At 31.4% G+C, this 13,356-nt stretch overlaps 1 long non-coding RNA gene and 1 pseudogene across 1 annotated transcript; both read right to left on the bottom strand.

The window, feature by feature from the left end:
• The window catches only part of LOC137394353 (dolichyl-diphosphooligosaccharide--protein glycosyltransferase subunit STT3A-like), a 166,954-nt pseudogene that overhangs the window by 33,507 nt on the left and 120,091 nt on the right, over nt 1-13,356 (bottom strand).
• Nucleotides 6,759-12,805, bottom strand: LOC137395183 (uncharacterized). Its single transcript, XR_010978459.1, has 2 exons — nt 12,670-12,805; nt 6,759-6,947 (listed from the first exon to the last, which is right to left on the bottom strand). It is a non-coding gene; the product is annotated as an uncharacterized lncRNA (long non-coding RNA).

Genomic DNA, 13,356 nt, shown 5'->3' with positions numbered 1-13,356 from the left:
TTATATCTATCCACCCATCACCAAGCACTACCAAAAATAACTGAACTTACCCCCACCCTAAGCCAGTATTTTTCCATGACATATTACGGTGCCAACGGAAACAATATTATGTAATCCTAGCATCCAGCCACAATCTCGGCGCTTTCCAAGTGACGTATCCAAAGACAGTGTTCCTTCCAATGGACTTACTGCTACAACATAGTATATGATACGAACATTATATATACCCGTCCTCAGGCTATCCTAAATGCCTATAAAAGCTAGCGTGCTTTAGTAGCTCAGCCTCTTTGGCAGTGACACTTACAGACGTGTAAGACTGAGCTTTAAGGGCAGACACAAACTTGCTGTTGGCGTAAGAAATTTATATACTACTTAGTGTTTTTGCTACTTGTCATCTATCTTATATTTTAGAAATTTGCTACTTGTGTATTGGGTTTTGGTTCATAAGAATAAAGTATAATTGATTATCATAATGCACCTTTAGCATTCAACATAGCTAAGCTTGCACAAAGATCTGGGTCAGGTCCTTAGCAACCATTACCTAAACATAATAAATCACATTAGCATAGTTTAGATTGAAGTGGAACTTGTAGTCATTAATCATTGATGTTATTGTGCTGTCAAGTAAGTCAAATACTTCGATAACACATATAACATCCATTCATAAAGTTATTATTAATTAAAAATAACCTATTTTCACCTTTAAAACTGGACTTATAGACAAAATTACATCTCTCAAGTGTGTAGTCGTCCATGTAAAGAGCTAATTTAAATGTTGGTTTCATTTGGTTGGTAGGAAGCATTAAATTACACATACTATAAAAACCCCTTCATTTAAATGCAGAAACAGCCAATTGGGGAGTTATACTATCAACACTCATAGTTAATTCATAAAATACAAAAAATTATGGAGTAATAGAAAGATGAGTAGTGAAGGAAAGAGCAACATCACAAAATAAGCAATGTTATCCATCCTAGTCAGCACTATCATCTTGGAGAAGGGAAGAGTTAGGGGTGGGAGGAGAAACGGCAGGAATAGTGGGTGGGGGAGAGAGAAAAGTATGAGCAGAGGAAAGAAAAGGAGAAGCACATAGTAGAGCATACAAATTAAAAACCCAAGTACAAGTGGACCCCTGCCATATGACATTATTCATGGGGGTGTACTGTATAGGGTTTTTTGCTCATCTCTGAATAGGTAATACTTTCAAGGTCTCAAGATACACAAAGTCTAAAAGTGCTGCCTCAATATAATTTCCTTTATCCGTTCCACACCTCCACAAAACTCGGAAATAATATTTGTACAAATTATAATTATGTATACACTACATGGCTGAAATTTGGAACAATTAAATTTTGGAACTTTCATATATTACAACGTAATGAATAGAAAAAAAACTGTTATAGACAGAAGGGAGAACAGTTAAATAACAAATAAAAACTACAAACGGTGTTTTTTGATTTTTACAGTTGGCTGTAGAGATGAGGCTAAGGGTAGAGGAAGGTGAGAGTAGGTGGGTGTTTTATAGTTGTCTTGTTTTGCTGTACTGAGAATAAATGTTTTAGGAGTGTAATTAGAAAGATTTGTTTAAATACACATGAACTGAAAAGTTGTCTTCATACAAGAAACGTAGAACATAATTACCAAAAACTTGAAGTCTTTCTACTTTTCTAACTTATATTTTCCGTAGTTGATAAATGATAACTCCAAACTATATAACAATGGGAGAAGGCAGCTACAAGATAACATATGAGAAAAAATATGTACTACGCTAGATTCAAGACATAACCAATAGATTAAAAAAAGCACAAACAGGAAAATTAAGGTTTACTTTTCTAACTTATATTTTTCTTTTGCTTTTCAAACTAAATGGTCGGAATATGCAAAACCTTTTATTTTTTGTGTCTACTTTCATTTTTATTTAGTCGAAGCAATTTTTTTACAAAAAGACGTTTCACAATAAAAAAAATTTGTAGATCTATTAGCTGTAAATGTAGATATATGTAGTTTTTTTGTAAGTTTTCTTTTGTTTTTGAGAATGCAGAAATTAAATAATGGCAATAAACCAAATCCTGAGGCGGAAGTAGAGTTTTGCTGAAATTTTAGTACAACTAGAAATTCCACTGTCATACAGCCCACGACCAAAGAGATGGCCAGAGATATTGGCAAAAAAATAAAGGGTACTGATGGTTGAGAAATGCAATATTAGCAATCAAATGGCTCTGCAGTGCAATAGGATAACTGCAATGGTAGCTGTAATGTACTGGGTGTGGGTGTTATTATATACAACAATAAGCAATAATGAATGGACAATATGTTTATATTTTCCCCCTGCAATAGGAGAAATGCAATATTGGCCAATATTAGAAGTAAAATGCACTGATATTCTTAGAATAATCAATTTTATTAATATAGTAATAATAGAAAACCAATACACAATTTTGTTTACATTTCAAAACGTCATAGGTAGCAATATCGAGAAGTTGTGGTATTTATATAGGTTTTTAGAAAATTTATTTAAAAATTGTTTGGTCATGACAAACAACAACAATGAAAGGAAAATATTACACGTTTATATCTCTCCCTTGCAATAGGAGAAATGCAATGTTGGCCAATATTATAAGTAAAATGCACTGATATTATTAAAATAACCAATATTGTTAATATAGTAATACAGCAATAATAGAAAACCTATGAGCGTTCATGCGTCTCGAAGATTTCTGCAAACTGCAGCAAAATATAAGCTGTTATAAAAGTGTTATAAAGCTGTAGGCTTAAATTACTGTAATTCAACAACAATAAAGAAATATGTGTATTATAACTCTGAAATGCAAAACTAGAAGTAAAATGGCAAGCTACTGTGTACTATACACAGTTTGAAAGTTGGTTGCGTTGAATGTAGAATGGTTTTGATAAGCGATCTTTAACAGAAAGCGGGTAGGAGCATTCACGCATATAAAAATGTAGCAAAGTAAAAAATGTTCTCGTCATGAAGGGGTGTTGTAGTTTGGCCCTAGCTTGTACATAAGTTGTAAAGAATTTCGGCTAACGTTTCAAATAATGAAACCTTCGGTGTTTGGACAAAAAACACAGGCTGATAAACTGTGTACCACAATTTTGTACCAGTAAATCGGTCTTTGCCTCAAACGGTCTACGTTTGTTACAGAAACCTTTGAATAAATTCGAATACAAGTGGAAAATGCCATAGACTGATGAAATGAGGATGGTTTTCTCGTGAAATGCGCACTGCTAAATAGTTCTACAATCGGTCGCACGGCTTTATTGGCGTTTCAATTTTCGGTCTTCACTTTTATTAAACCGAGTTTTTCAAGCTTTTTGTGACAATTTTCGTTCAAATTAATCTGTCTATTTGTGTATAATCCGATTAGATGGGTAAGTTTTAAAATAATACCGACGGTTTACAAAGACTTGTTAACATATTTAAATAGGTTTAAATGTGTTTTGTATCGTTATTATACTTTAACGACTTTAAATTCCGATGCTTAAATTTTTTGATGAAATTTCTTGACGAGGGTTTGTCTCATTGCTGATGAATAATTTTCGTAAGTTGTGTGCACTTGCATTTATCATAAAAACTCCCACACTTCCGCTCGTGTGGTCGTGGGATTAGAAACAAAGCAATTCCTAGCATTGCAACCCAATTGCTAAGTACATTTGTGGTAAATTACAGAATGGCAAGTGTTGCATAATACAAGTATAATACATGAAGTATAAGGCATTTTTATGAAAACCACATATGGCAAAAAAATATGTTTTAAAAAGAATTTAATAGTTTTTCCGCATTTACTTTGAAAAATGGGTAAACCATGTCTGCTAGTTAGATTGAAGTCTTTAAAAAAGAAAATGTGGAGAATATATTATCATAGCTTGAGTTAACTTAAGGTTATACACCGATAGAGGTACATTTATACATTAGGTATTTATACACAATTATTTTTCTTGTAAAACCATATGTACCTGTTTGCTTTTGCTAGAGAACGACCAAAAAGTGACACCTTTCTATTTTTTTTACTTTAACACTGATGCTAAGCTTGCAGGCAGCTACAAATATCACTGTTAATGACCTTAAATTTTTTACTGCGCTATGCGAGCTTTGAAGTTTTCTGCTAAAGATACCCTTTACAATGTTTAGTAGTTCAGATGAAATGTACCATAGACATGATTGTATAGGGATTAATGTAGAGGATAACTATACAATTACAAGCAGGCTGGTAGTAAATACTAAAGGAGCAACACAATGTTAACCAAACTTTCTAAAGTGCATTTATCTCAACCAAATCAACTGATCTTAGCAAGAAGTGGCCACATGAGTCTGAGCTAGACTCAGCAAATCAGCTTTGTACTAACTAGTTTCTTTCTGATTGCCAAATGTTTTCATTGGTTGCATCTTAAGTCATTGATTGAATAGCCCAAACAGCAATGATTAGCCACGTAATGAGAGCTTTGAGGTTTTCTGCTAAAGATACAGTCTGCAATGTTTAGTAGTTCAGATGAATTATACTATAGAATATATTGTAAATGAAGGGATGTAGAGGATGGCTGTACAATTACAAGCAAGCTAGTAGTAAATAGTAAAGGGTTGACACAAAAATAACCAAAGTTTCTAATGAAAATGTCTCATGTTTCTAAATGTCTCAAATAAAACAGCTGAAGATACTCTGAATGTCAGCATTACTCTAAGTAGTTCCTTTCATATTAGCAAGTGATTCCAGTTAATGGTCAATGATTGATTTAACAATTGGTAAAAATTAAACTGTATTTAGCTTTTCGTACACCTAATAATGTATTGTCTAATTAATTTATAGTGAACTTTTGTTTTCGTGGCTGAACCAAATTATGAAAGAAAATTTTGCTACAGAAGAGGTTTCTTGTAACTAAAACCTACACCTCGGATCTTTTGGTTGTCCAGGAACCATCATTTTATTTTGTAACAGGTTGATTACAAGCTCATCACAATCTTATTAAATATTTTTGAGGTGAAGTTTTTAACGTATCATGCCGTAGCGTGTTAAAAACAACACTATGGTATCATTGATTGTTCATCAATTGTAGTCTTGGTTTAGGATACCAAGTAACTGCTGTATTGGTGTATTGATGGTCTTGTGGAGTTGGTTAAGAGACACAAGCTCAGCCAAGATTAGGCCTATCAGGAACCATGCTGCAAATGAATTAAGATAACTTGAAGTTGCTTACACTTGCATTTGCCAGATAAGCTACCTCCTGAGAAAGCTATTACAACATTATCACTTACCTTGCAGCAGGTTGATTACTGGTCTATAATAATCTTATTAAATATTTGTAAAGGGAACTCTTTAGCTTCCCACCCTGTAGCATGGTAAAAACAACATTATCATATCATGGGTTGCTCATCATCATAGCCTTGGTTTATTGACAATGATTTAAAAGTTGTACAAGACCATAGGCTATGTAGATATTAAAAAACCTTTAGCAGTAGGTCAGACTAAAATAGCTTAAGCTTCTTACCTTTGCATATGTTGGATCAGCAATGAGAAGGCAGTAATTCCCTGCACAGTATGGTGTCTGATTTCACTTAAGTAGTATAGTGAGAGCAGATCTACACACACTAGGCGGAGCTTAGGGAGCAGGAAGTGACATCACATCAGGATCTGTTTGATTGACAGTTGGGGGGCGGAGCTAGGCGGTGTTGAGTCATGGTGTGAGTCATGGCGATCTGTGTGATTCGTGGTGCGAGTGAGTAATGGTGTGAGTTGGTTGGTGACGTCGCGGTGGTGGTGGTGTCGGTGGCCGAGTGGTGAGTCGGGCCGCGAGACGATTCGCGGTTGTATTTGGGATTATCGGATTTCGTTGGCGTCCGGTAGAGGTCGCTCTTCCGTGCCGTTTCGGGGATTGATGGAGAGCTCGGTGGCGACGGGTTGACGGACGGTGGCGGATGGATTTCGAGATCGTCGGAGCTTGTATGTATTTTCTTTTTTCCGATCCCGAATGAGAATGATGTGTCTGCGAACGAATATTCATTTTGATTGTAAACTTCATAAATTCTGAAATTATCCATCGCTGTTATGGTTCCACTACTTTTTTAAAGATAATGTATAAATTGATGAAGTATTATTAGTTAGTGTTGATTGTTACTGGAGCTTCTGAGGAGTCAACTTCCAATAGTATGAATATCGACATTATTTCTGAAAGAACTTCCCAATTGAATATGAAACAAAGAGACTATAGAAGACCAACCAAGTCTAGATTGAACAGAACTACGTCATTACGAAGATCATCAAGAAAAAGTTCGGTAGTAAAGCGGTTATTCGAATCCAAGGAAAATTATATGGAAGGAGATGAGAAAATTACGTCACCTATTGCAACAGTTTTTAAAACCGAGGAAATGCAAGAACCATGGAAATGGATTGATCTAAAAGTTTTGGATATTCCAGCTTCGTTAGAAGTAATACAAGCAAATAAGTCTGAAGAAAATGACAATTGTGAGATTGCGTTGCAATTCTTCGTTGAACGTAAGGGAGAGCGTGTGGTATTATGTTCGATCATCGAACCTCAAAAGTATAACATTCCCTCATCATTTCAATGGTTGACACCAGCTCTCATGATATTGGATCGAAGTGAGATTTACATGAACTCTAAGTCTTCATCAGGATTAAAACTTTTCAGAATTGACGGAGCATGCAATCTGAAGGAATTCAGAGAGAAATTAAACAAAGATTATAAACTCTGTATATCAAGACAGTAATGAGTTAAGGAAATGATATTATGATTAAATTTTATATAGTTTATTTGATGATATATCATAGGGATTTAAACTTACTATCAATGGATATGTTATTGAATAAAAGTTTTGTATATAAAAATGCTAAAACATAATATAAAAAAGACTATTGAATTTCATTCAATCCCAATTTTCTTCTTCTTCTTTCATTGTCGAATGAGAATGAACTGTCTACAATCAAAACATACATTATTTTTAGTGAGATATAGTAAAAGTAAGACATACAATCAGATTAGATGTACATATACTTATTATCTGTACTTTAATAACACTCCTGATGATCTCTTACTACACTTTATAATAATTGTACATATACTTATTCTCTGTACTTTATTAACACTCCTGATGATCTCTGACAGCACTTTATAATAATTGTACATATACTTATTCTCTGTACTTTATTAACACTCTTGATGATCTTTTACAGCACTTTATAATAATTGTACATATACTTATTCTCTGTACTTTATTAATACTCCTGATGATCTCTTACAGCACTTTATAATAATTGTACACATACTTATTCTCAGTACTTTATTAACACTCCTGATGATCTTTTACAGCACTTTAGAATAATTGTACACATACTTATTCTCTGTACTTTATTAACACTCTTGATGATCTCTTACTACACTTTATAATAATTGTACACATACTTATTCTCTGTATTTTATTAACACTCTTGATGGACTTTTACTACACTTTATAATAATTGTACACATACTTATTCTCTGTACTTTTTTACCACACCTGATGATCTCTTACAGCACTTTATAATAATTGTACATATACTTATTCTCAGTACTTTATTAACACTCTTGATGATCTCTTACAGCACTTTATAATAATTGTACATATACTTATTCTCAGTACTTTATTAACACTCTTGATGATCTCTTACAGCACTTTATAATAATTGTACACATACTTATTCTCAGTACTTTATTAACACTCCTAATGATCTCTTACAGTACTTTATAATAATTGTACATATACTTATTCTCTGTACTTTATTAACACTCTTGATGATCTCTTACAGCACTTTATAATAATTGTACACATACTTATTCTCAGTACTTTATTAACACTCTTGATGATCTCTTACAGCACTTTATAATAATTGTACACATACTTATTCTCAGTACTTTATTAATACTCTTGATGATCTTTTACAGCACTTTATAATAATTGTACACATACTTATTCTCTGTATTTTATTAACACTCTTGATGGTCTTTTACTACACTTTATAATAATTGTACACATACTTATTCTCTGTACTTTTTTACCACACCTGATGATCTCTTACACCACTTTAGAATAATTGTACACATACTTATTCTCTGTACTTTATTAACACTCTTGATGATCTCTTACTACACTTTATAATAATTGTACACATACTTATTCTCTGTATTTTATTAACACTCTTGATGGACTTTTACTACACTTTATAATAATTGTACACATACTTATTCTCTGTACTTTTTTACCACACCTGATGATCTCTTACAGCACTTTATAATAATTGTACATATACTTATTCTCAGTACTTTATTAACACTCTTGATGATCTCTTACAGCACTTTATAATAATTGTACATATACTTATTCTCAGTACTTTATTAACACTCTTGATGATCTCTTACAGCACTTTATAATAATTGTACACATACTTATTCTCAGTACTTTATTAACACTCCTAATGATCTCTTACAGTACTTTATAATAATTGTACATATACTTATTCTCTGTACTTTATTAACACTCTTGATGATCTCTTACAGCACTTTATAATAATTGTACACATACTTATTCTCAGTACTTTATTAACACTCCTGATGATCTCTTAATACACTTTATAATAATTGTACATATACTTATTCTCTGTACTTTATTAACACTCTTGATGATCTCTTACTACACTTTATAATAATTGTACATATACTTATTCTCAGTACTTTATTAACACTCCTGATGATCTCTTACAGCACTTTATAATAATTGTACATATACTTATTCTCAGTACTTTATTAACACTCTTGATGATCTCTTACAGTACTTTATAATAATTGTACATATACTTATTCTCTGTACTTTATTAACACTCCTGATGATCTCTTACAGCACTTTATAATAATTGTACATATACTTATTCTCTGTACTTTATTAACACTCTTGATGATCTCTTAATACACTTTATAATAATTGTACATATACTTATTCTCTGTACTTTATTAACACTCTTGATGATCTCTTACTACACTTTATAATAATTGTACATATACTTATTCTCAGTACTTTATTAACACTCCTGATGATCTCTTACAGCACTTTATAATAATTGTACATATACTTATTCTCAGTACTTTATTAACACTCTTGATGATCTCTTACAGCACTTTATAATAATTGTACATATACTTAATATCTGTACTTTATTAACACTCTTGATGAACTCTTACAGCACTTTATAATAATTGTACATATACTTATTATCTGTACTTTGTTAACACACCTGATGATCTCTTACAACACTTTATAATAATTGTACATATACTTATTCTCTGTACTTTATTAACACTCTTGATGATCTCTTACAGCACTTTATAATAATTGTACATATACTTAATATCTGTACTTTAATAACACTCTTGATGAACTCTTACAGAACTTTATAATAATTGTACATATACTTATTATCTGTACTTTAATAACACTCCTGATGATCTCTTACTACACTTTATAATAATTGTACATATACTTATTCTCTGTACTTTATTAACAATCCTGATGATCTCTTACAGCACTTTATAATAATTGTACATATACTTATTCTCTGTACTTTATTAACACTCTTGATGATCTCTTACAGCACTTTATAATAATTGTACATATACTTATTCTCTGTACTTTATTAATACTCCTGATGTTCTCTTACAACACTTTATAATAATTGTACACATACTTATTCTCAGTACTTTATTAACACTCCTGATGATCTTTTACAGCACTTTAGAATAATTGTACACATACTTATTATCTGTACTTTATTAACACTCTTGATGATCTCTTACTACACTTTATAATAATTGTACACATACTTATTCTCTGTATTTTATTAACACTCTTGATGGTCTTTTACTACACTTTATAATAATTGTACACATACTTATTATCTGTACTTTTTTACCACACCTGATGATCTCTTAAAGCACTTTATAATAATTGTACATATACTTATTCTCAGTACTTTATTAACACTCTTGATGATCTCTTACAGCACTTTATAATAATTGTACATATACTTATTCTCTGTATTTTATTAACACTCTTGATGGTCTTTTACTACACTTTATAATAATTGTACACATACTTATTATCTGTACTTTTTTACCACACCTGATGATCTCTTACAGCACTTTATAATAATTGTACATATACTTATTCTCAGTACTTTATTAACACTCTTGATGATCTCTTACAGCACTTTATAATAATTGTACATATACTTATTCTCTGTACTTTATTAACACTCTTGATGAACTCTTACAGAGCTTTATAATAATTGTACATATACTTATTATCTGTACTTTAATATCACTCCTGATGATCTCTTACTACACTTTATAATAATTGTACATATACTTATTCTCTGTACTTTATTAACAATCCTGATGATCTCTGACAGCACTTTATAATAATTGTACATATACTTATTCTCTGTACTTTATTAACACTCTTGATGATCTCTTACAGCACTTTATAATAATTGTACATATACTTATTCTCTGTACTTTATTAATACTCCTGATGTTCTCTTACAGCACTTTATAATAATTGTACACATACTTATTCTCAGTACTTTATTAACACTCCTGATGATCTTTTACAGCACTTTAGAATAATTGATAAAAGCTACTGAAGATACAATAAACAAAGCTAGGATTGTGCTAGTCCATGTTGATATACAAGTGAGCAGTGATTATAAATGTATATATAATATTAAAATGTGAGTAAGATAAAAACTACTAAAGATACAATAAGCAAAACTAGGATTGTGCTAGGCCATGTTGATATACAAGTGAGCAATGATTATAAATGTATATATAATAATAAAATGTGAGTAAGATAAAAGCTAGGGTTGTGCTAGTCCATGTTAATGTACAAGTGAGCAGTGATTATAAATGTATATATAATAATAAAATGTGAGTAAGATAAAAGCTACTCAAGATAGAATAAACAAAGCTAGGATTGTGCTAGTCCGTGTTAATATACAAGTGAGCAGTGATTATAAATGTATATATAATAATAAAATGTGAGTAAGATAAAAGTTACTGAAGATACAATAAACAGAGCTAGGATTGTGCTAGTCTATGTTAATATACAAGTGAGCAGCGAATATAAATGAATATATAATAATAAAACGTGAGTAAGATAAAAGATACTGAAGATACAATAAAACAAAGCTAGGATTGTGCTAGACCCTGTTGATGTACGAGTGAGCAATGATTTTAAATGTATATATAATAAAATGTGAGTAAGATAAAAGCTACTGAAGATACAATAAACAAAGTTAGGATTGTGCTAGGCCATGTTAATATACAAGTGAGCAGTGATTATAAATGTATATATAATAATAAAATGTAAGTAAGATAAAATCTACTAAAGATACAATAAGCAAAACTAGGATTGTGCTAGGCCATGCTGATATACAAGTGAGCAATGATTATAAATGTATATATAATAATAAAATGTGAGTAAGATAAAAGCTACTGAAGATACAATCAAAGCTAGGATTGTACTAGTCCATGATGATATACAAGGGAGCAGTGATTATAAATATATATAATAATAAAATGTGAGTAAGATAAAAGCTACTGAAGATACAATAAACAAAAACTAGGATTGTACTAGTCTATGTTGGTGTACAAGTGAGCAATGATTATAAATGTATATATAATAATAAAATGTGAGTAAGATAAAAGCTACTGAAGATACAATAAACAAAGCTAGGACTGTGCTAGTCCATGTTAATATACAAGTGAGCAGTGATTATAATTATATATAATAATAAAATGTATTATTATATATACTCACATTACTCACTCTCATTTTATTATTATATATATATTTATAATCACTGCTCACTTGTATATTAACTCTTTCGCTACCACGTTAATTGTTGACCAAACGATTATTCTGCCCAAGTTAATTCAAACGGATTTTCTAAAAAATCCGATATACCGTTAGTATTTAAGCAATATCTCAAAAAATGAAAACATATATCGTTTTACTTTTAAATGTATCTTATTCAGAACAAAATTCTCCACAAGATAGGTGTAAAATTGTTTAGCAACTCTTACTCTCACAAAATTCCTGACGCTTTTCTTTGCGTTGAACAAACTCGGTGTGTTTCTTATTGTCATGACGATAACGGTCTGGTTTTACCGTTTTTGAAAAAATAATTAGAAATGGAAATGTTGAACCAAAAATTTAGTTGCACGTCATTGGCAACAAGGTTGTTTCATTGGAAACAATTATTTCAACAACATGTGGAGATTACTGTCTTCTCTTTGCAATATTTTGGAGCAGAGGATGTTCAATAGAAGATTTTCTAACAGTTATGCTAAAAATTTCTGAAACAGATACACGAGATCATGTAGTTCGAAAAACTATACTAGATAGATATGATTGGAATGGAAAAATTAGTAAAAGTCTTAATAACGAAGAAAATGAAGGTGTTGACAATGTACATATTCAAGGAACTTCCCAAATTGTTAAATTACTAGAAGATCTGACATAAATTTTTCTCTATATTTTACAATTGAATATACATATATACTTTATATCGAAATAAAGTTGGTAACAAATACAACCGAATATTATTTACCTTTTTTGTTGAATATGTGTGTAGTTAATGCTGTAGAACGTATATTATGAATAACGTACAATAGTACATGTGAATAAGGAATACAATACAAGAGCATTAGAAAAACGTGTAACGCATCCTCGAGGATAAAAACAGAACTGCGTGCGCATGCACTAACCGGAAACGGCAAAGCCAATGATTCAATAACGTAACATTTTTGATATAAGTTTTATATATTGATATACTCACACTGAGTTGGAGCTATCCTCAAAATAATCCACATATTAATCCATGTATGCCCCTTTACTAGTTCATCATCTTCATCTATTTACTGGTCGAGAAACTGTTATGGAATGGTTAAGCCAAACCAAACAGGAGAATTCCATAGGTAAACCTAGGAAAACAATCAAGTCGAATGCCAAGGCGCTTGTCCACACAACAGCCATTGAAAACAGCGACACTCAACGAACTTAATCGCGAGTAGCCGGCTAACAGAATTCTAGCTGAAGCATACAAGCCTTATGGTATCAACACTCGATCGACCCAAATTCTCAAATATAAGTAGGTATCAAGAGATGGTTAATGAGGCAGAATATTCCATCAGATTATGCAACGCTTATATAGTGAATTGAAGAATGATGGGTGTGTCCAAAGGAATTAATGAAGCGAAAATAGTAAACAGATTTTCGCGAAATTGAATTTCGCGAA

The sequence above is a fragment of the Watersipora subatra genome, chromosome 4, assembly GCF_963576615.1.
Source record: "Watersipora subatra chromosome 4, tzWatSuba1.1, whole genome shotgun sequence".
In the NCBI taxonomy this organism is placed as follows: Eukaryota; Metazoa; Bryozoa; class Gymnolaemata; order Cheilostomatida; family Watersiporidae; genus Watersipora; species Watersipora subatra.
The sequence above is the reverse complement of the archived record's forward strand: the minus strand, read 5'-3'. Positions and strand labels throughout refer to the sequence as shown.